The sequence below is a fragment of the Arvicola amphibius genome, chromosome 8, assembly GCF_903992535.2.
Source record: "Arvicola amphibius chromosome 8, mArvAmp1.2, whole genome shotgun sequence".
Classification (NCBI taxonomy): domain Eukaryota; kingdom Metazoa; phylum Chordata; class Mammalia; order Rodentia; family Cricetidae; genus Arvicola; species Arvicola amphibius.
Genome location: NC_052054.1, coordinates 80906897 through 80926945, shown reverse-complemented (window position 1 = coordinate 80926945; position 20049 = coordinate 80906897). Strand labels below are relative to the sequence as shown.

At 41.1% G+C, this 20049-nt stretch overlaps 1 protein-coding gene across 5 annotated transcripts in view; it reads left to right on the top strand.

Moving 5' to 3' along the window:
* LOC119821376 (zinc finger protein 571-like) overlaps positions 1–19424 on the top strand; it is a 75999-nt gene extending 56575 nt beyond the window's left edge. For 2 of the 5 annotated variants that reach the window (XR_005286602.1, XR_005286606.1), the window contains 3 exons: positions 2223–2311; positions 14768–14867; positions 17971–19424. The gene's annotated coding sequence lies outside the window, so the exon portion shown is untranslated. The remainder of the gene's footprint in view (positions 1–2222; positions 2312–14767; positions 14868–17970) is intronic. The other 3 variants (XR_005286605.1, XR_005286604.1, XR_005286603.1) reach the window with 3 other exon arrangements.
* Positions 19425–20049: the final 625 nt, after the last annotated feature.

Here is a 20049-nt window from a genome sequence, read left to right as displayed (position 1 = left end):
CTCTCCATTTAGTTTGATGTTGGCTTTGGCTTGCTATATGTTGCCTTTATTATGCTTAGGTATGTTTCTTGTATACCTGCTCTTTCCAAGACCTTTATGATTAGGGATGTTATATTTTGTCAAAGGCCTTTTCAGCATCTAATGAGACGATAAGGTAGTTTTTTTCCCAGTAGATTACATTTACAGATTTTCATATGTTCAACCACCCCTGCATCTCTGGAATGAAGCCAACTTGATCATGGTGGATGATTTTTCTGATGTATTCTTGGATTTTGTTTGCCAGTATTTTATTGCATATTTTTGCATCAATGTTTATGAGTGAGATTGGTCTGTAATTCTCTTTCTTAGTAATATCTTTGTGTGGTTTGTATATCAAGGCAATCGTAGCCTCATAAAATGTTTGGCAATGGAGAACCCCTCTTTTTCTATATACCATACCATAATCATGGCCATTAGTAAAAGTATGCTGATAGACAGTCTGTGTATATGTTTGTGAACTTTCTTTTTCTCATCTGAGAGCCTGAGTCATAGCAATCAATTCTGCTCTCTCGGATGAGGTACCCAGGCCTAGGTCCAAATTGTTTATGTTAAAGTAACTGCTGCAGCTCCCATGTACTTGGTTCTATCTTTCATCTTCTGACATGCATGGATAAGCACCTGTGTCATCAGGCAAGATGCTAGAAGTCATGCAACTTTTGGGGGAGACAAGGCCTGAGAATAACATGAACAAATTCTCCTTGTGGCAAGGCCCTGAAGAACTTGACCCATTTTGGCAAGGCTGTGGACAGTGCATTGCATAACTCTGGGCATGACCCCAGGAGCATATGTGCTACTTGCTCTCCTTGCTTTCATTATACAAGCCATATTGCTGCTGGCTACCTCTAGTTGTACTTTATCAGAGTTATGGATAAAACAGCTTTACAAAAGGCAAACTTCCCTCTGATGACTCTACTGTGACTGAGCCAGAGGGGGTGTTGTTAAAATATACAGTGGATCTAATTCGTCCTCTAAACCCTTTAATGTTTCAAGTGTGATCATGAATTCAGGCCTTTTCTGTCTCTGTTTTTATTCATTTTATGTTATGTACCAACCATAATTCCCCATCCCTCCCCCTTTTCCTGCTCCATCTCTACCTTCCCTACAACCCTCATCCACTCCTCAGAGAGGGTAAGGCCTCCCATGTGGAGTCAACTAAGCCTTTTATATTGAGTTGAGGCAGGACTAAGTCTCTCTCCACTGCATCAAGGATGAGCAAAGTATGCCACCAGAGGGAATTTCCCTAGCATCAGGGTCCCCCTAACCCCATGATGGCTCCCTCTATCAAGATGTCCCTTTCTTTGCTCTCCCTCTCTATACCTCCCCCAACCTAATCATCCTGTAACAGAATTTATTTTTCTTAAGAACAGGATGTTTCCTTTCCAATGCACCCTGTGACTAGCCTGAAAGTGTCACAGTAGTTTATGACATTACAGATTTGCATAAATATTCTGGAAAGGATGATTTTAACCACAAGAATCAAGGAGAAATGAAAATGAGTAGACGATATCAGGAGTTAAAGGGAACAGTCTAGGAACAGGGAATGAAGCATAATCATAGAGACCCACAATGCCCTCATTTCTAATAGCTGTGCTAATACTGTAGCAAGTTGAGAGGAAGGGTACACAGGGACAAATGATAAACGGTGCCAACCATTAAGAGAAAGCTTTTAAGTGATGTGGCTTATAGGATTATAGGAAAAACACTGATATATCCCATAGGAGATTGAGTAGTGCAGAATGAAGAATTAATTGATCTAGCCTTGGCTGGTGAATTGATTGTGAGAACTTAGACTTTACCAGAAGAAAATATTAACCACTAGTGACAAAACTCTTTTTCATTTTGCATGACACTGTAACTGCTAATGCTGCCAACCGGGCACACTGTTCTACCTGTAGGTGTGCCGAGTTAGAGAACTTCCTTCTGTTAATTGCAACACTGCTTATGCTTCTAACATTAGAGCTATGAATCAAGTAGGTAGTGGTTGCTAGTGGGAAAGTTGGGGACAGAAGGGGAATGAGGTAAAGAAACAAACTGGCAATTATTGTAACCATTATTAGAAACTTAAGGAAAAATATTTGATTGTAAAACTGTTCACGCAAACCATTTGAAACTGTATAAATAAAAATGAAATAGGTGTTTCATAATTTCTTGAATTTGTTTGAAATTCACTTGTTTGTTTATAGGTGGTCATAATTTCTTCATTGTGCCAACTTTCACACATCCATCCCAGGTCATTGAACCACTTTGGAGTAAGGCTCCCTGCAGCAAGAAGGTATACAAATTGATTGTGGTGGTTTTTAAACAGGACTCAACTTTGAGCCAGGAGTCACACAATCATTAGCAGCGAGTGCTCTGGTGTTCCTCAGAGAAGGGCCTCAACTGTGCTGTGGGGTGATGTGAATCTTAACCCAAAGTTAGCTTATTTGTATTTTATAATTAAATTATTGGTAGCCACCATAGCTCTTAGGAAGGTAGGCCATCCTGTGCTTACAAGGTCCCATCATCATAGGGTATTTTAAGTCAGAATTGTTTTTAAAGCCTCAAATGCCTATTGTTTTTTTTTTCTCAGCTCAGATTATGGGTTTACTGCCCCAGTTTGTGCTTGTATATTGGTATTTCCACAAACTCTGGTATTCAGAGTCAGTAATATTCAGCTGCACCTAGGATCTCTTGAACCTGTCTCTTAGCCTTTGGACCTGGGATATAAAGCATGGCAGCAATCCTACTCTGAGACAGGCTCTTTTTGCCTCCCCTCAGCTGATAGTCAAGGCAGGTAGACTCTGATGTACAAAGTTGGGTTTTCTTTTATGACATTTTATATCCCAAGGTATGCAACTCTATTTGTCCATGATACCTCTGACAAAAGAGCAAAAAGTTTGAACTTAGTGTCTTTAAATTCTGAGACAACCTGGTCTAGGTATGTTAACCACTGTAACCTTAGATTGGGTCTCTCCATTTGAAAGCAAAGATAAGTTGACTTGCCTCTGCCAATAAGATGCTGTTTCTCTGGAAGAGTCAGACTCATGAGAATAAGAGGTCCCAGGCTTTTTCACAGACAGGAGATATACATTTCAGGGTGACTATCAGGGCACCCAGATGCATTTCTCTTCAAGCCAGGCAACATGGACTGCAATTGGCCCCTTTGTTTCTGTGGTCATGGGTATTGTTTAATCTGGATAGCAGTGACTGAACTGGTTAGTTGAACAATTATAGGAGCTTGGTGTTGGACCAGTCCTGCAGGGTTGGTTTCTGCTATGGAATTGTTGTTTTCAATCTGAGAGATAGTTCAACTGTATCTTGATTGGAGACAGAACTTTCAGCGAGGAGATATTTTTCTGATAGAGAGTAAAACACCAAATTTCTGCTGGGTATCTGTAAGTCAAGTGGCATCTCATCATCAGAGAAGGTGACAGTGACTTTCAGTTTATGCAAAGGTCCCTTCCCAATCAGTTTTCTGTAGTCAAACACCCTTTGAGCTACTACCAACAACTGGGACCTGCTTATTTTTTTTTAAGTTTTATAACTTTTTAAAAATATATCTAGGCTGACTGAGTGACAAAGGAAATATTTTTAGCAGCTGTCTTTGATCTTTCTAAAAAGTACCTAGTGAACATTGCTTAGTCTCCTTGGTCAGAGCTGGACGGAAGGATAAAATCTGTTCTGTCCAGATTGCCTGGAAACAATTCCTCTTCCCAGCCCAGGGCACTTCTTTACTTTTTGGGGTGGGGAGGTGGTTATGGAGCATTGATTAAAAAGATGACACAAATCATAAATGAGAAAGGAGTTGAACTTTATCTTTTCCTTTGAGCTCAGCGCAGAGGAACCTGCCCTCTTCAATGGGTCTGCTCACAACAGGCATGGAGTGGAATATGGGGATGTTCCTGGATGAGGACATCTGGATGGCCCTGGATAAGCAGCTTGGTCTCTCCACACCTCCTTACAGGAACCAACCCTGACCATAAGCAGGGGTCAAACAACAAAACAAATAAGTACTCATTTTCCTGGAGCAGGACAGGTAGTCTTTTGGAGGTTTACCTGTGTGAGCCAGCAGGACCAAAAGGATTGGGTCCCTAAAGATATGGGGCATGGGTCTTAAGCCAGGAGTTTCTTATACCAGAGAAAGCCATTGGTCAATATAGGGAAGTATAACTGACAGAAACACACAGAAAGACCATAGATCCCGGACATTGACTCAGCAGCCATGTCCGACCACTCCTATATGTCCAAATAGATGGTGCCTTAACCAGACTTACCTCTGGAGGTGACAGACCAGGCAACTTTATTATTTGTTTCCCCTTGTAGAGGTGTCAGACCTCTTTGAAGCATTAGGCAGCAATTGATCAAAGGGAGCCCTGGGGACTGTAACACCCTCAGGGGCTCTGAGACCCCTGGTGTCTTGAGGTCTGGCCTCTGGGATTTCTGGAGCTGCCAGAAATGTGGGGTATTCACAAGAGAAGACTGCTCAGATATGAAGTCTTTATTGGCCAGCCAGCAACTACACTGGGTGTTCGGGATCCCAGTTTATCAGGGTGAGCTTTTAAAGACAAAAGCCATGTCTGGGTTGACATATTTCAGTTAACAAGAACAGTTAGCTAGGGTAGAACTATAGAAGCAGAAAAGCAAGATAATTCCATTTTGAGACTTTCTCAGAACTATATGGACTTCGATGGATTTTGCTTTAGTTTTTAGCAGGAGGCGTTGTTTGTTTGCTGAGTTTTACAGCCTGCATGGTACTTACATCATGTTGTCAGTTGTGCTAAGGACTGGAGGCCTACTAAGTTTTAGGACCCTGTTACAGAACCTACCTAAGGCCACAAAAACAAACAAACAAAAACACACTTAAAACCCACAGTACTCCATGGGAAAAATGGAGATGCAGGTTGGATAGACTTAAGTTTCCCTTCCCCTCTCTGCCCTGTGGGGAGTCTTTCTGTGTGCTTCTCTCTATCTCTCTTTTAGCCTATTGGTTTAAGGGAATTAGAAGCCCAAAGTGACCTGAGGGAAGTCTGAACTTCCAGTGCAATGTAATGTTTGCTGTGAATCCTGAAAGAACCATTCCTTCTTCTGTAACCAAAACTTCTAGGCCACCAGAACGTAGGATCATGGGAGCAGGAAGCAAACATTTTTCCTAGTGGTTTACTAGGTGTGATAATGAGTGGAACGATTCCCCTTTTCATCCCTTGATTCTTAAATCCATGGATCCTGGCTATAGGAGAAACCATATCATACATTGGAGCTGATTCAAGCAAAGGAGAACCCTGCCAGATACCTCCAGGTTACTGAAACCTAATTAGCACTATAACATGTCTCCAAAAGGCTGTTCTGTCTTTTATCAGGCCAGCTGCTCCGGGATGGCAGACAACATTGTAAAACCAGTAGATTCCATGATAGTGAACCCACGGTCACACTTCTCGTGCTGTGAAGCAATACTATGTTGAATACCATGATAGCAGATAAGATAAGATAAGACATTCTGTAAGTCCAGGGTTGGTGATGTGGGCAGAAGTATTATATGCAGGAAAGGCAAATCCATGACCAGAATAAGTATCTACTCCAGCAAGAACAAAGTGTTGTCCTTTCCATGTAGGAAGTGGTCCAATGTGGTCAACCCACCACCAGACTGCAGGCTGGTCACCCTGAGGAACGCTAACATATCTAGAGCTCAGTGTTGGTCTCTGCTGATTGTAAATCTAGCACTCATTAGTATCTGCACCCTGGGGAATGAAAGTCCTTGTTATTGATCTCATGCATATTGGGGCCCTCTAAGTGCCAGCCTCAGTGCCCCCTCAAGGTTCAGACAGGATGCTTACAGCAAGAGGGGATTGGCTAAAGGGATCTGAGGGTGAACAAATCAATTCATAGACATCTTCTCATTTCTCTTTATTGTTCAAAAATGTTCCTGCTCCCCACAAGGCTTCCAGTTTATATATACATACGGACATAATTAGCAATTCTTTGGTGATAGCAAGGGTACCAGGCATGCATTTGTAGCAAGGAGGGAGCCCGCTTGTTAGTCCCAGCCACCCGGATAAGCTTAGCCCCGAAATAATCACATGGAAACTCTATTAATTAAAACACTGTTTGGCCCATTAGCTCTAGCTTCTTATTGGCTAACTCCTGCATCTTAATTTAACCCACTTCTATTAATCTGTATATCAGCACGAGGTCATTGCCTACCAGCAAAGTTTCATCACGTCTACCTCCGGCGCCAAATCCATGGTGTCTCCCTGACTCCGCCCTTCTTTCTCCCAGCATTCAGTCCAGTCCTCCCCGCCTACCTAAGCTCTGCCCTATCAACCCAGGCCAAGGTAGTTTCTTTATTCATTAATGGCAATCACAACACACAGAGGGGACTCTCCCACATCATGCTTTTCACGGGGCCATAAAGACGGGTAAGTCTGGCAAAGTGGGGACCTGTTATCTTACTTATGTCCCTGAGAGGTCGTAGCTGTGAGACTCTCTGGAAAAAAAACTGGGAGGATTGATTAAGGAGGGAGCTTTAAATCAGTATAATAGTCTAAGGGGAAAAGGGGGAAGTTATGTACTAACTACATTTCTTAAGTGTGACCAGTTAAGCTATAAGTTTGTAATTAATTAATAAATGTAGAAACGGGGAGAGAACAGAGCAGAGCTGTGCATTCTCCAAGCATTTTCTTCTGCTTTCTTCTCTGGTGGCTGGGAAAACAACATTCTGGTAACCATGACAACCAGCGTAAGCTGCATGGATGACAGTTGATCCGCATTAGCATTTTTGCCAGATGTTAGCTGATTAAAGGGGAACCTTTCAGCACTAGAGCAAGGTGAAAAGCTGCAGCTATGGAGTGTAAAATCTGAAGGCTACTGCTTCAAACCCCGGGGCTAAGTGGTGGGATGCCTGTATCCGCTGAAGCCCAGGTGAGAAGGAATTCCTTTCTCTGGAGCTGGTTAAGTGATCCAAAGCTGTTTTCCTGTACCTCTAGGGGTAAAGGAACAAACAATTAATTTTCTAGACTAAGATCTTGCATCAAATGAAACCAAGGTGAAGTTAAGTACAGAATATTAATAACTTGTTAAGGTAGAGCAGGGGCCAGTGGGTGACACTCTCCTAAGACAGCTGCTAGAGAAATCAGGGTGCCCAGTCCTCCTTCTCAGTGCCTGTCTTTTGAGACTCCGAATGTGGTCTATTTGCAAGGCTCCTCTCCTTGTCAGATGTCCAACCATAAAAGATAATTATGTGTGTGGGGGGGAGAATGGGGGTATCTTTATGTAGATTTGACTATGAGAAAAAAGTTTTCTTTGACTGAGTGATTACTTTCATACCAGAGCCCCAAAGTGTGGATAAAGGTCATCCAGTTACTAGTACAGAAGGGAGTTATGCCCAATTAAAGATTAATACGCTGTTGAGGGGTTTTTTTGTAGGTGAATCCCACCATAGAAAAATGAGTGCTGTGGCTTCATAGAGTTTTTACAAAAATGAAAACGAGGGGGCCGGAGAGATGGCTCAGAGGTTAAGAGCATTGCCTGCTCTTCCAAAGGTCCTGAGTTCAATTCCCAGCAACCACATGGTGGCTCACAACCATCTGTAATGGGGTCTGCTGCCCTCTTCTGGCCTGCAGGCAGACACACAGACAGAATATTGTATACATAATAAATAAATACATACTAAAAAGAAAAGAAAAGGAAAACCACACTTGTGGAGACAGTCAGCCCAGGAGACTGACACTAATGTCAGAGCAGACGCAAAGCAAAGAGAATTACCATGTCTGTCACTCAAAGCCTCTGCTAGGGAGTCAATCAGGCTAACTGTCTTGTTATTTTTTTTTCTTTTTAAAAATTAAAAAAAAATAAATAAAAATTTTATAAGAAAAATGAGAACGACTCATTTTTAAAGGCAAATCTTCACGATGATCTCTAATTTGGGTGTTCTCCACTGGAATATGTGATTCCGCTGGCTTAGCCTAGTGATTTTGTCAGCTGTACTCTCGCTGTGTAACCCTGTGGCCACAGCATGCACAGCGTCCATCTCTGCCATCATGGCCACTTTGTTCATGGGCCCATTGTATAATGCCAGGAATGGCTGAGGAAATAAGACGACTTTCCACAGGAACAGAAATTCACCCAGTCTATGTGATTATTAAACTTCTTCTCACCAGAAGTCAGCTTTTGATGAACATCTTTCACAAGTATCTTCACATCCCTTCCCCATTTGGAGCTATCTTTCCACATGCTTCTTTCACAAGAGTCTTTGTCACCAGTTTTCCAACCATTCTCTTTCCAAGTCCCCGACCATCTGGCCAATCCATTGGCTACAGCCTACAAATAAGTGAACAATTTTGCACATGACCCCTTCCAAATAGGGTTTAATACCATGTGTCCTGCCGGAAGTTCTGCCCACTGTGAAGACTTCCCTTAGCCAGTATCTTTCAGGGTTGTCCCAGGAAGGAGTTGTAATGCTACAGCTGTCCACTTCTGGGTGGTGCTTGCACAAAGAGCAGAACCATCAGTAAACCAGCCACTAGTCTTCTCTTAGTCAGCCAACAAATCATGCTTTCTTGGCAGTAGATGGCATTATAACAGGAGGAGAAACCATAGGCATTTGGGCAACTTCTTCATGTAACTTTTTTGTGCCTTCAAAACCTTCTCAGACCTGATCATGTATATAGCACTCCCACTAATAGATAATAGAATTCTGCTGTGTACATCTACTTTATGACCTGGTGGGTCCAATAACACCCAGCTCATGATGGGCAGTTTAGGTCACATGGTAACTGGGTGGCCCATTGTCAAATGTTCAGTTTCCACTAAGACCCAATAGTAGGCCAAGAGCTGTCTTTGAAAGGGAGAATAGTTGTTTTCAGATGATGGTAGAGTCTTGCTAGACCATCAAATGTCTCTTCTGAAATTTACCTATAGGAGTTTGCCAAAGGTTCCAAACAGCATCCCTATCTGCCAATGATGCCTCAAGTACCATTGGGCCTACTGGAACATATGGTCCAAGTGGTAGAGGAGCCTGGACCTGTTGAGAAGCCTTCTCCTGTTCCAGGCCCCGCACAATGCTAGCAGCTTTCTAAGTCACTTGGTATATACACCCAAGTGGGGGATGTCCTATCTCCAGAATCCATATAGTCCTACTAAACTTTGTGCTTCTTTTTTGGTGGTGGGAGGGGCCAGGGGCAATAGTTTACCTTTCACGTCAGAAAGAATATCTCTGCATGCCCTATACCACTGGTCTACTAAGATTTTCACTGAGGTAGAAGGTTCTTGAATTTTGGTTGGATTTATTTCCCACCTTCCAATATGCATATATGTCACCAGTGAATTTTCTTCCTGCTCAGTTGGTAAAATCAACATTAATGTCATCAATATAGTTCACCAGTTTGGTATTTTGTGGAAGAGATAGATGATGAAATTTACTTCTAAGTTATGACCCAGGGCAGGAGAGTTAATATATTCCTGAGGCAAAACTGTAAAGGTGTATTGCTGGCCTTCCGAATGACAGCAGATTGCTTCTGGTGGTCCTCATGGACAGATACTGAGAATTAGGCATTTGGGAAATCAATGACTACAGACCAGGAGATCTGTTACTTTGCTCAAGTAAGGACATTATATATCTGGTACAGCAGCTATAATTGGAGTTGCTACCTAAATGAATTTTCAGTAATCAACTGTCATTCTCCATTATCCATTTGTCTTCTGCACTGGACAGATAAGAGTTAAATAGAGATATGATGGGAATCACCATCCCTGCATCGTTCAAGTCCTTGATTGTTGTGAACCCCAAGTTTTCATTTGCATTGATTATATAAAATTAACCTTGGTTAAAGAGACTGAGTTAGCAACTAGTTGACAGAAAGTCATTGTAGATCATTAGAGGGCATCTGGGAGAGATAACGAGACACAGGAAGTCGTGAGGAGGGGTTTGGAATGGTGCAGCTTTTCTGATTTGGTGGATGGGAAGCAAGGGTTTTGGGGAGACAGTAGCAAGGAAAGAGGGTTATCTAGTTGCTTCTCAGCCTCTTTGAGCCTGCAAGCTCTCACCCCAACCTTTGAATTTTGAGTCTCTTTTATAAATAAAATGATAGAGATTTAGTTAAAGCTCCCTTTAGCAACAGTGACAGAGCTGGAGCAGAATTCCTGCCAGGCTGTGGCCTCAGTGCCACACCACTGTTAGAGAAGCAAGCTCGTAACTGTGAAGTCACAACTGCTGGCTGAAATAGCAGTAGATTAATGTGCAGTCGCTGTGCCAAAGACAAAACGACATCGCTCCAACACATGGCACAACCACATGGACAGACAAGTTACACCATCTGGTTCTGCCTCAGCTGTCATCTCTGTGCACACACTCACAGCAGCTGGCTGCTGCTTGTGGCACTCTGCACAGCAGGCTCATGTTTGGAAATTGTGGGAGGGGTTTGAGTTCTCTGCTGACACTGTACACAAACAGTGAGAAGTCAGCAGATTTGCTGAGATACCTGGGAAGTCTTCAGAGGAGAGTTAAATAATATTTTAAAAGGTTTGGTTTATAGTTTATATATGAGTGCTCTGCATGACCGAAGAAGGAATCCGATCCTAGTATAGATGGTTTTAAGCCACCACGTGGGTGCCAATAATTGAACTCAGCACCTCTGAAGGAGCAGTCAATGTTCTTAACCATCGCACCGAGCCATCTCTCTAACCAATATTAATAATGGGAAAGAAACATCACAATGCAAGGCACTAGGACCCGGTATAGTCTTATTATGGATGGTTTTAAATTGAAAACTAAAATGAAGGGGATAAGTGACTTAGCTGGAATTGACAAAATGTTGATTGTAATTACTGTAAGTTTGGTACTAATATTTTGTCTATAAAAAGAGGTTTGATAACTTTGCTAAATATGATAATCTGACAGATAAGATGCAAGCTTTAGAGAGACTTCCTACTGAAAAGATGCAAGCCTTAGAAAGACTTACTAATGAAAATAAGAAAAAGTTGGCTGATTAGATAAAAGTCTTAGAAGGACATACTATTGATAAGATAAAAGCTTTAAAAAAAAACCTGCTAATGAAAATAAGGAAAATACTCAGACACAGACAGAATAATTTAGAGCATAACCTACTGCACCATAGCATTATGAAACTGAAGAGGAGTGGCTTAAATATATTAGAACACCAGCCTTAATTTATTCAGTTTTCATACAAGAATGACAACCAGATGTTAGTCACCCCAAGACTATACAGAAGTTAACAGGAATCCTGTACAAATGTTAGATTTGAAAAGATTTATGAAGCCGGCATTTCATATGGTATGCTTTTACCCTTTGTGAAGCAGATATTAGATTCATGTGCAATTAGGAAAGAATTATTACTTAAGACTGAAAATATTTAGCTACAGTGGAAAACATAGTGGGAAGAGGAAGCTAGGGTTCTAGAACAATGATATAGGGCTAGTGGTCATAAAATTTCCCAAGACCAGCTTCTTGGTCAGGGTCAGTATGCTGATTTGAAAAATTGGGACAAGGTTGAAGATTCAGGAAATAGGACTGAGTCATTTACTAAAATTATACAAGGCCCCAAAGAAATCTTCACTGATTTATTTTTAACAAAGATTGACTTCAGCTGTAAATAGAATGATATCAGATCCAGAAGTCAGACAAATATTAATTCAATCTTTGGATTTTGAAAATACTAATTTGGACTGAAAAGGAGCAATTGGGCTTTTACAGGCAAGATCAGCACCCATAGATTAATGGATTCAAAATACAGTTGATATTGGATCTCAGTGATACTTGAATAGGAGAAGTGATTTCTAAATTTTTTTTTAAAAAAATCAAAAGGTCAGATGTTTTATTGTGGTAAACTAGGTCATCTGAAAATGGTTTGTAGGCAAGGAATTCCTAGAAACAATATTTTTTCTAGAAATAATCCAAACAGAAGTCCCCAGCCTTCTGAAGTATGCAGAAGGTGTGGCAAAGGCTAGCATTGGACTAAAGAATGTAGATCAACAAGAGACAAACAAGGTAACCCTTTGCCATTGGGAAACACCTTAGGGAACCTTTTTCAGGCCCCAGTGTCAAATTTGATTCAACCATTCCTTGTTAGCATCAGGGAAACTCATCCACAGAGCAATTAAAAGATTTAATGCTTGTTGTTAAAAACCATACTGCTTTGGATGACAGAACAGCTTCATAGATAAAACAACATTTTCTAGAGTTACCGTAAAACAAGTATTTTGGCAAACTTCTATAAATGATCAAAGACCAAAGCTAAAAGTACAAATAAATGACATTTAAATTGAGGGTTTGGTAGGCACAAGTAGAGATGTAACAATAACTTTATCAAAACCTTGGTGTCCAGATTGGCCTCTTTAGGAAGTAAAAGTTCAGCTTCTAGGCATTATAGCTTTATCTTAGGGAAAACAAAACGCAAGATGGGTTGAGTGTACAGAGCCAGTGTACAGAAAGACAAATAGGGAAAAAATATAGCAATAAATGGGGACACGATTTGATGCAACAATGAAAACAAAGATTACAAACAAACACACAAAAAAAGCTGTAAATTAACACTTTTGAGAAAAATATTGAAAGGTATTATCAAGGACAGTCACTGAATTTTCAGGGTCAACAGCTGCTGATATTTCAAAGTAGGCCACCCTACTCCTTTTCAGTGAACCATTCAAGTAAACTTTTGACACCTTTATTTAACTTTATTAACAGCTTTCATATCAAACCTAGATTCTCCCCCTCAGAGGGCCCATATCAATAAACTCAGCCTGATCTAGTTTTTTGTTCCTTCCACCATTGTCCCACACCCTTAAAATCCATTCCCATAAATATTCTGCAGATTTCTGCTTGAATAAATTTGCAAAAATGATTAAGCGCTTTAGTAGTGTAGTGCATTTTCTCAAGGATTACACTTCCTACCCCCCTTCTGAGAGCCTGCTTCGCTGTGAGTCTGGTTTTAGATGTAGAAGCAACTATTGGTGGGCCACGAGGAACATCATTATTATCTTGCCTTGCATTTCTTTCAGAGAAAGTCACTGCTGGTTTAGCAGACACTGAGGGTTGCTTTCCTAGGGGAAACAGGTAATATTTTAAGGAGTGGGGCTGAAGATACTGCTTTCTTAGGTGAGATAAACCCTTGAGAATCTGAGGGTTCAAAGTTCTCAGCTTCAGTAGGGTCCTCCCACACATCCCCACCCCAAGTTATAGCATCCAGTTCTTTACCAGTTCCTGCCCTTACTTTCATTGCTGACGCCCTCTGAGGCTCGGACCTAGATTTTCACTGTAGTTCAGCCAACCTTATTGGTGAGGGCTTTGGTTTGATTTTTCTGTAACTCGAACTCTGTGGCTGCTGGAGAGAAGATTCTCTTCCAGGGCACACTTAGAAACTTTTAGACTGTTCATTCACATCTGGATCTGGTCAATTTGAAGGGAGTAAACTTTTCCACTCTCACAACTGAATTTAAGTTTCAATTCTCTGAGAAGGGTGTCTCTCACAAAGGCTCATTTATCCACAGTACCCTTGCAGTCAGGTCAGCCTCACAATATCTCACGGACAAATTCAGCAATTCCTCCCGTGTCATGTCCAAACTTGGCCAAGCTTGTGCAAGTATGTCCAAAAGTGTAACTGCTGCTGCCTTAACCAATCATATTTGAGATGACCTAATTGTACCTGAAACTCCCCTTAGCTGTGCTTGAAAGGAGCCTGCACACTCCTCTCAGGGTTGTCGCCATTTTGCACAGATGGATGAATGATCCTGCATATAGTGGAATATTAATAAATGCTCTTCGCTTTTACATACTATTTGAGTCTGAGGTCTCCTTCTCAGACCCTTACAGTTTTTAACACTAAGCTCATTGTTGTTCTTCTCTGTTTTCTGATATTGGTTAATTTTATCATGGAGCTTATTCCAATCCTTTATCTGTTTATCCAGAGGTACTAAGAGTAGCCAAGCAGCAACATCATTTTCCCCCAAACTGTCAGAAGTTTCATATCCAGGGTCACTAAATCAATTGTTTCTCACTGTTGATGAATCAAGACAATCAAAGGCATTTATCTCTTTAAGTTTGAAATATAGTTTGCACCATGGGCTTCCAGAACTCTCTAAGTTCCCAGGATAGGGAGTGACTAGAGGCTTCATAGCTGAAGGTTCCGGTGAATTTGAAGGTGCTGTTGAATTGAAAAGCCTATTCCAAATCCTTAAAAGATTCATCCTTATACTTCTGTTTCTCTATAATTTCCCTGGTACCAAAATCTCTATTAGTCAGGGTTCTCTAGAGTCACAGAACTTATGGAATAAATCTTTCTCTCTCTTTCTGGAATTTATTGGAATGTCTTAAAAGTTTCCGTACAACTAAGCCAACAATGACTGGCTGTGAACAGACAGTCCAAGAATCTAGTAGTTGCTCTGTCTCACAAAGGTGGGTGTCTCAGCTGGTCTTCTGTATGTACTGGAATCCCAAAGAAGTAGACTCCAATGCTAGTGAAAGAATGGATGTGCTGGCCAGTCATGGTGGTGCATGTCTTTAATCCCAACACTCAGGAGGCAGAGGCAGAGGCAGAGGAGACAGCGGCAGAACTCTCTGTGAGTTCGAGACCAGCCTGATCTACAAGAGCTAGTTCCAGGATAGACTCCAAAGCTACAGAGAAACCCTACCTCAAAAAACAAAACAAAAACAACAACAATAAAAGAATGGATGTTCTGGCAAGGCCAGGGCAAGCAGGCAAAGGACAAACTAGCCTTTCTTTCTTCCACTGTCCTCATACAGGCTTCCAGCAGAAGATGTGGCCCAAATTAAAGGTGTATCATCCTACCTGAAGATCTTGATCAAGAGCTTGTGTCTTCTAGCTGCAAGATCCAGATCACAGGTGTGCCCTTCATTTCTAGATTGTAGTTCATTCGAGATACAGTCAAGTTGAAAACAATAGCCATCACAGAGCCTTAGCCTTTAACAGCTGTCTTCTCTTTCTAGTCCTGTTTCTTTTGTATGCGGAATGTTTATTAAATTTTTTATGGAACTTACTTGTATCTTATAACAATAACCACACAAAAGGACAAGGGCAGTGTTTTCCCCTCATTTTATAGATGACAAAAGACAGACTTTACACCAACAACTGGTTTTCCTTTGTAGCAACTACTTTTCTTATCCAGGGTTTCTGATGACTCAATGAAGTTGAAAAAGAAGCCACCTAAGCCAAACGTGGCACAAACTAGTTGCCGTAATTGGGAGGTGGAGGCAGGAGTTTCAGGATTTCAGTCACCCAAGGTTCGGGTGTATTTCTGTTGGACCCTAGAGTCCAATTATTCAAAAGGACTATTACCAATATGGAGAACATTAACAAAGACTCAGGGAGATGATGGAAAGTTCCCAGCATTTCAGTATGTGTGTGGGCAATTGTTAGGTCCTTGGATCCCTATGGCCCTATGGCCCTAGGGCTACTTTTATCATTTGTGTACAGGAGGGCTACTGATTTTTTTGAGTCAATCTTGTATCCTGCTACATTGCTGAAAATGTTTATGATGGCTCAGCCATCTCTCCAGCCCCTTCTTTCTGTTGCCAGAAGAGGGCACCAGACCTCATTCCAGATGGTTGTGAGCCATTATGTGGTTGCCAGTAATTGAACTCAGGACGTTTGGAAGAGCAAGCAATGCTCTTAACCACTGAGCCATCTCTCCAGCCCCCTTTCCCACCTTTTTAACTAAACCAGGTTTCCTTGACGTGGTGCGTGGGTCACATCTGCATTCCCCTAACGTGGAGAACAAGGGTCTCCATGAGCCTATTGGTCGTTAGTGTACCTCACAGAAGAGGTCTAGATAGATTGTTTCTCCTGCTTTAAATTGGATTAACCTTTTGCTGGTGTTTGTAGTCCCTTGTATGTCTTGGATGTGAGTTCTTCATCAGGCACATGAACGTGCCAGTATTTTCTTCTTCTAGCCATCTTGCCTTACTCTCCTTGGCGGTGTCTCTGAAGCACGCTGACGCATGGTGATGGAGCTGTTAGGCTTAAATGTCCTAACACAAAGTTTTGCCTGATCCAGTCACAACGATGTATGCCCATGTCCTTTTCTTAGAATTTGCGCATCTCATTTCATACTTTTAATGTTACATTCTGAATGAATTTTATTGGTGGTGTTTCATAGTCACCAGCACTTTTTTTTTCCATGTGTGGATACCAGATTGCCCCAGAATCATTTCTTGTTGGAAAAGAATTGTCCTGGAACTAACTCTTATAGACCAGGCTAGCCTCGAAGTCACTGAGATCAGCCCGCCTCTGAGTGCTGGGATTAAAGGTGTGCACCACCACAGCTAAAAATATTGTTCTTAAGAATGATTTTGCAGCATTTTGTTGAGATTCAATTGATCATAAACATGGGAGTTTGCTTTGGGTCCCACAAGCCACGACCAAATCAAGTCTATTTCTCAGGTGAGAACTTTGGTAAAATTTCTAAAACCCCCCTTCAACGTGTCAGTTACATTTTCTGGTCTAAAACCCTCCATGACTGAACTTCCCCACTGGAGCAGAGTGGAACTCTAAGGGTCACCTCTGGGGAACAAAGACTTGCCCCACCTAGGAGAGAACACAACCCATACCACAAAGCTAGAAGGATCCTCGGTCTGCAAATAGAATGTAAAGGAAAGGCCCAGTCTTGCAGGCCGGGGACTCCTCAGCCACCCTCAGCATAGGCCAGCCTCGTTGTTGGTGCAGCACAGGTGTAAGCAGACTGGCTTTGAAGACATTGGTCGCTAGAGCACCTGGGAGGCCAGACCCAGGCTGTACTGGAGCCCACGAGCCGGAGTCCAAAGGTCCTCGAAAGCCAATGGGGATCACGGTTTTAGAAAACTCACAGAAGAGGAACTGCCATTTGGCTTCGTGCAGGGGTGAGGAAAGAGCCGTGGCCTTGCTCTCCTCGATGTTGCTTTACCATTAAATGGGTGAGGCTGGGCTTCTCATCACCTCACATCAGAGGGAAGCTCTGTGAAAACGGAATTACCCGTCAAGGGGCGCAGACTTTGGCAGGTGAAATCGATGCAGCTGGCCCCGCAGGAAGCAGGTGGTGTGTGGAAGGAATTGTGGCATGCTGGGTAGGGTTGCTTTGTTAATTTGAAATATAATTATTAGAAAGCCTCTGAGTGAAGTGCTGTGTGTTAAATAGTAAAAACACTTGTAAGAATTCTTTCCTGAATATCTGTGATCATAAGATGTCTAATAAATTCTATCTATCTATCTATCTATCTATCTCTCTATCTATATGTTAAAAAAGATGTCTTCTTATGAAAATTTATGTACCAAAGCTTAGGATGTTTGTTGGGCTTCTTGGAGACTTATCTGCTGCAGTAAAATTGTATTATAAAATTGTATTATAAAACACGATAGTAGTTATATAAATATACCTAAAATATTTTTGTTTTGTTATATAGCCAGCATAAAATCACAGCATAAGGAAGTATTGATTTTTCTTGTAATCCCCAAATAAACCAACTCACTGTTTTGCTATCCATATACAAGTATAATATATACACATGGTATATAGTACATAATAACTAGTCATGACAATGTTATTGGTTTATGTATCTTCCTTACTATACATTTTTGTTATTTTGTGATGTATTCCTTCTATATATAAAATAAGTACCCAATAGTGTGTCAAGTTGTGCTGGCTGTCAGAAGCCCCTTTTTTCTTCTGTTTAACATGTTCCTTGATTGCATAAATGGACTGTTTAGAGTGATGGACTCTATCATCCATAGTTATGACAAACGATTGTATGGTGGCACACAGAATTATGAAGTCACCAAACACGGGGAGTCTCAGAATGTGTCCCATTGTTGTGTCGTTCTTGAAGCTCTGTGTGTAAAACTTCATATTTGGAAAGTCAAAAAACTATGTGAAAATATGTTATGCTCCTTCTTTATTGAAGCCTCGATATTTGAGTACTATTCTAATATTTTTCTAATATCCATTTGTTTATAGGTCAGGAAAGACAGGTAAGATGAAAGATGGAAACTCAGAGGCAGCTGAGATCAGTTCTCTGAGATCTTGTAATCAGAATGACAATGATGTATAAGACCACAGGTGAGCATCAAGTAGAGCAATGCATATGGATCCCTTTATCCCCTCAGCATGACCACAATTGCTGAATTGAGGCCATTTAGGAATATCAGAGTGAAGAGTTAACCTATTTCAGAGAAAGCAAGCAACGGGAAATGATGAGTTTTCTTTTCTTTCTTTGGCGTTATGATGCTGTGTCTCTGTGAATAAACTTGCTATAGAAACAGAGATAAATTTCACTGAAGTTCACTTTAAAAGTCTAAAGATGAACCCTAGAAAAAGTCTAACTTGGCACCGGAGAAAAAGGAATTCTTAATTGTCTTGTGCACACAGTCAAGCAACATTTTCAGTGTTCTCTTTCTCACTTTCTCGGACGCTAAAGTTTTCTTTTTCTCTCCCTCCCTATCTCCAAATATAACATGTCTATTACCATATTACATATATACTTTGTAAGTACTTTATAATACTTAGTTGAGTGAAATGATATGTAAAGCATGAGTTTACAGATGCAAAATGATTTATGCAACGCGCAAGGCAGTGGCTCTTCTATGAAATTATGCTTGTGTAAAGTGTTACCAGCAAAGGTATTCTGTATATATTTCTTTAGGAACTTTGGTTAGTTTCTAAAATAAAAACAACTTAATAATTAGCTGTATAATATAATGTATTATCAAAAAGCTATATTTGGAACTGTCATTTCCCTTCAACTTAATTTGAAAATCTTTAGCAACATACTTATATAAGAAGACAAAAGTCTGATGAATTTTCATGCGGTATTTGAATATATATTTCTCTGGTTTGAACATCTATAGACATTAAAAGGAGAGAATTTCCATCAATAAAGACCTCAAAGTTGTCATAGTGTAAATACAATTATGTAGTGTTGAGAATCAGTGGATTCAGAATAATATAAGATGTTCTGCTAAGACAAGGTTTCCCCAGAATACACCAAAGCTTGTGTGATAAGTAATGTAACACTTTTTCCAAAATATTGATAGATATCAGAAACTCAGTGATTATTCAATAGAAAGCTAAGGTACTGAGAATAGTAGGTACACACACACACACACACACACAATGAAAATTATGGTATAAATACTGCATTTTCAAAAAATGAGTTGTTATTTTATAGTCTCTTACATTTTGAAACAAACCTATAAATTTGAAACAACTAATAAATCACACAAATCTGGTTTATCACTCACAGAAAGACAACAAGAAAAAGCAGAAAGCAAGGGATCCATGGCCAGCTGTCCCCGAAAAGTTAAGGAATTCAGCCACAGTGAATGGAATTATCTCCATGTGTCCAAGAACCACTGCATCTGAGGGACCCCAAGGCACCCCATTACTGCTTTGCATGCTTGATGTCTCTTGGAGTGCTGGGTTCAAGCATTGTTGATTCTCCTTCCCTCCTCCTCCTCCTTCCCTCCCCTCCCTTCCACCCATACCCCCACTCCACCCCTCTCCAAGACAAAGAGCCATCAGGGTTCCCTTCACTATGTTAAGTCCAAGGTCCTCCCAGCTCCCCCTAAGTCCAGGAAGGTGAGCAACCAAACTGACAAGGCTCACAGTGAGCCCGTCCATGCTGTAGAGTTCACGTTCATTGCCGTTGTCCTTGGTTTCTCAGTCCTCCTCCACTGTCAGCCACATTGGAAAAGAGTCTTATCCTTTGTTTCAGTAATGTAGAAGTAACTGAACTCCTTCCAATTCATGCAGCAAATAGAACTGCCCATAAATCTTTTTCACTGTTTCACCCGAAAGATCTGAGGTATACATCTTTTGGCTAATAAGAGCCATATCTCGGTGGCTCCAAATGACTAAGATAGGACTGTGAGCTTTCTCTGCCAAAGCCAATGAGAAGCTGCTTGTCATCTTTTTCCAGGGCATGTGCACTTATCTTGACTGTCAGAACACTAACAGCAGAGTGACTCTTTTCCACAGACAGGATTCCTCATCTAAGTGGCAGGTGATTCATAGCCCATTATATGCTACAACAAATAC